This window comes from Oenanthe melanoleuca, chromosome 3 (genome assembly GCF_029582105.1).
Source record: "Oenanthe melanoleuca isolate GR-GAL-2019-014 chromosome 3, OMel1.0, whole genome shotgun sequence".
Lineage (NCBI taxonomy): Eukaryota > Metazoa > Chordata > Aves > Passeriformes > Muscicapidae > Oenanthe > Oenanthe melanoleuca.
Genome location: NC_079336.1, coordinates 92530462 through 92534900, shown reverse-complemented (window position 1 = coordinate 92534900; position 4439 = coordinate 92530462). Strand labels below are relative to the sequence as shown.

General features: G+C 41.4%; 1 long non-coding RNA gene across 2 annotated transcripts; it reads right to left on the bottom strand.

The window, feature by feature from the left end:
* Positions 1-441: 441 nt before the first annotated feature.
* Positions 442-2830, bottom strand: LOC130251268 (uncharacterized). 2 transcript variants are annotated; one of them, XR_008840121.1, is made up of 3 exons: positions 1763-2830; positions 808-897; positions 442-644 (listed from the first exon to the last, which is right to left on the bottom strand). It is a non-coding gene; the product is annotated as an uncharacterized LOC130251268 (long non-coding RNA). The 2 variants fall into 2 exon arrangements; XR_008840122.1 differs by having other exon boundaries at positions 808-878; positions 1763-2202.
* Between the last annotated feature and the right edge of the window lie 1609 nt (positions 2831-4439).

Here is a 4439-nt window from a genome sequence, read left to right as displayed (position 1 = left end):
ATGACTTGCCAGAAGCTACAGCATGAGCAGTCACATCTCAGACCTAGGTTCTCCAAAGAAGGATTTTCAATACAGTAGAATAGAAATTCAATATTGGGAATGCAGAAAAAAAAATCAAGTGATGATCATCTCAGCAAAGCTTGAGTGTGTTACAGAAATACACTACTAGTAGCTCACAATTAGTAGATTTCTCAAACTGCAATGTTACTTTTCTTTGTATGTTATCAACTGAGAACCCAACTCTGAAGCACTTCCAAAATACAAATAGTAGTTATGTGTTTTATACACAAATAATAGGGTTTACTTCTTTGAGTGTACCCACAGCTGCTTTATGAGTATGTACCAATCAATTTATGAAGGCTTTTGAATCAGATCCATGCTCACAGATTACTTTTAAACCAATACTCAAAAAAAAACCATGAGAGAATATATTTTGTGTTTCATTTTTATTTTTCAGAGGATTTTTTCTTAAAAACGACGATTAGACGATTGAGTTCCAGCTTCTCCAAGAGAACAGAGGTAGCTACATCACTTATTCTAGGCTTAAAAACATTTTGCATGGCCATTGAGAGGTCCCTTAGGTAGTCCAACACTGATTTCAGCACAAAATCTTTTCACAATGCCAATATCAGGGTACTTTGGAGCTGAAAAGCAAAGCCTTCAGTTAATCCAATTCTGCAAATACAAACAGCTTCCTGAATTAAGTATTAGAGAGAGTATCTTCCTGGGCATGAACTCTGGAACCCACAGCACTAAGTAGGGAAGGAAATGGGATGACAACTGACAGGAGAAAAGTCTGCTACTTACCCAAATGTATACTTTTGTGGAAATTCAAACCCAACTTCCACCACTGCAACTCTTGAGAAGCCAGGAGGTATCTTAGAAAATATCAGAATGCTAGAATGAAATCACAGATGTTAAACTGAAAGCATGCATAATAACTGTTAAACTGAAAGTATGCATAATAACTTAAATTTTATGAGCATGGACCTAGATGTTGCAATTTTAACAGAATTATGCAGATTTGGTGCCCCCTGCTGTCTTTTACTACCGGAGTGACCCATGAAAAATATGAGTGATTAAACACACTGAACGGCGCAAAACACCCCCAAAGGGCAAAGTAAGGATGCTGTTCAAAAAAGAACATTTAAACTAGAGTATGAGTTCACAGACTGCGTTGGTGAAGCACCCAGGAGCTGAGAAAAGCAGAGCTCTGTGTTGGGAATGATCACAAAAAGGAAAAACATCCAGTGCACAATGGCCAACAGGAACTACACAGAGAGCTGAGCTTCAGCCTTGGCACATCTCCATTGCTTCAAACCAGGACCACAGAAAAGATTCAGTTTCTTGTGGGGATAAAACCACATGAAATCTCTGTGGTCTCTCTTCTTGCTCAACACTGGCTCTGCTGTATTCGTGCCTCTCACCCCCAAACAGGAGAGTTTAAACAGACTCTAAATACTTTTGTATGATGGGAGCATTCAAAGTCTCCAAAAGTACGAGTACCAGTGGTGCCCCCCAGGTACATACTGGATGCATCTACACAAGTTTGTATTATGAACTGAGTTGTAAGACACACTCCAGGAGCACACCCAGAACACAAGGCTCCTGCATGGGACAAGCCCAGAACCAACCTGAAGTACAACCCCTCCAAAACCCTCAGCAGCACTGCTGCTGCTGTGGCAGCACAGCTTGCTTCTCTCTCCAGAGCAAACCTTCTTGGGCCACACTGCATGCTAAAGGGACTTCAAATGAGACTCACCTGCTGAATCCCACTGCCTCAGAGGTGGCTGTCTCACCTCTCCATCCCCCTAGCTGTTCATTGCCAGTCCACCCATTTCATAAGCCTCAGCAACCTTCTGGCTTGGCTTCTTGCTTAACCTTCTGGCTTCAAAAAGTAATCTCTTCCTCTTTTCCCCCTGCCAGGGCTGGTTTTTTTTCTGATGGATCAGTTTATTGCATGGTCATGTGGGTGCCTGGTCTGATGTAAGAGGGGGAGGAATGTCCCTTTGGCAGCAGTACAGTCTCAGATTAAGTGAATCATGAAACTTGTGTCCTCAATCAAATAAGGCTGTGAGGTGCCAATGGGTGCAATGGCTTGTCCAAACTAATGGAGCACATTTCCATCTGGGTTGAAATCCTGCTGTAATCAGTGGCTGAGATATTATATTGCCTTTAAAAATTTCTCTGTTGGTCTCTTGCCTGTTCTTCGCACTCCTAAGGGAACACCACACAATGTAAGTGATGAGGAAGCAAAGCACACTGCTCCATCTGAGCTGCTGCAGAGTGGCAGACAGGACTTTTCCAGGAAGAGTATCTATTTAAGTAATTTCCTACTGCAAATCAACAGGCTATCAAGTGATGACTTTGCCTGCTTAAGCTCAAAGACATTTCTTTAAAGGGGCCTTCCTTCAGTAGTCACAAATAATCAATCAGTCAGTTACTTCCTCCTTTGGCTATCTATACTTGAAGACGGGAAAAAAAAAACCCAAAAAACAACAAAACAAAACAAACTCCAAAAAAATCTCCACAGAGAAGAGACAGTCCTGTCTTGCCACAACAGAGATGTTCAGTGACTTGAGACTGGTATCTGTATTCCTGAAATCAAGAATGCTCAAACAGCATTATGCTGTACTTCAAGCAGATGTGCAGCAAAGGATACTTCATCATTTCATATTCTCCTCAGGTTGGAAGGCTTCTAAGACTGACATTGAATCTGTGAGTCACTGACTGCTCTGGAAAGGCTTTCTGGTGAATAAGATGAAATTTCTGTCATTTGTAGTGCCTGAGAAGGTTTTTTGACTTCAAGAGAAGAGAATTTATTCAGTTTCTCTGACACTTATTTATACACACAAGTTTTAAATGGTCATTTTTAACTCTTGAACTCCTGTGAGTGAGATAGTATGTCTGTATTACATCTGCTGTAGCAGTATTTAAACAAACATCCTTAATAAAATCTTGCTCACTCCCACCATCTAGAAATCTTATTTTGTACTTCACACATTTTATTTTCATACCTCAGAATTCAAAACACCAGAAGGCAGGAGTTTGGTCTGGTAACTATTAAATTAGTTGCACCCTGATACAAAATCAACTTGCTTATTATATCCTTTATACTTGTCAGTTTGCTCAGTGAACTGGCTGCAGGGACTGTCCAAAAACTCACTTCTATCTCCTCTAAATGTTGTTTAAGTCAGCAGCCTGTCCTCTATTCACCTCTTTTCAGTGTGAAACACAGCCACACACAGCCATGCCAGGGGTTGTGCAAGAAGAAGATTATGAGGGTGGATCCACTTGTTTTGATCTCCCGACAGAGCACTGTGGCTCACCCTGCTACCACCAGGCTGTGGGGCTGCTCCTGCAGCCACCTTCTTGCTCTTTTTCCACTCCTAAGCTCTCTTCTTTTCCCCCTTTTCTTGTTTTGCTCCCTGAAATTAATAAATTAATGTGCATGTCTAGCAGCCACCACTCACAAAGAGCCAGACCTCGATGATCATGAGAGCAAGGAGCCAAATTTTAACTCCTGAAATGAACTCGAGTGCTGGAAGAGCTGCTTTGACACAGAAGGGAGGCGTGCAGAGGGATGAGTGTGGAGGTTTAAGTCAGATCTTATTATCACAAGACCTCAGGGCACTGGTTAATCAGCAGGGGTGTAGCTTTATTGGGAAAAGTGTCTTTTATGATATTCATGTCTGTATCTGAAACATTCCATTTCAATGAGACACCAGAGGCCCTTCATGAGCCACTGGAGTGCAGCATCATAGCAATTAATATCAATTACTGGGAGACTCTCTTCCAGGGCATGCCAAGCCCCAGTGTGTGGGAAGGGGTAAAGCACATCACTACTCATGTCAAGCATGCTCTTCTCAACACAGAAACTAAGGTAAATATCAACATACGTGGCAGACTTCTTTCTTCTCACAGCATGCTCTTTTTCCTGTAATCTAAGTTTTGGGGCACATTTGTTCCACCTACTACACAACTTTTACCTAAAAGTGCAGATTTGTGCACTCCGAGTTGTAGTTTTCTCCTCATAGGATAACAAATCACTTTTAGGATAAAGAATCCAGAATAGGGAATCAAAAAACTCCAAACTCAGTTCACAGCATAAACAAAAGACTGCATTTACTCCACTTGTTGGACATCCTGTATAGAATAGGATGGCAAATTGCCCTAGGCTTTGTTTATGCTGGCTAGCAAAATATGCTATAAACAAAGTCGAAGACCAACTGGCTTCTAACATGATTTGTCCAGTCTTTGGGGTATAAAACCAAACTTTTTAAGGCTAACCCAACACAATCAACCAGCCAACCTAGTGGAAGGACTGAAATGAGCTATGTATAATTCAAAAAACCAAAAGTAGGCATCAATTACCCAGAGTCAGAATTCAAGTCATTTGAGTATAGAGTAAACAGTGGAGGGACACCAAGCAAAACCAA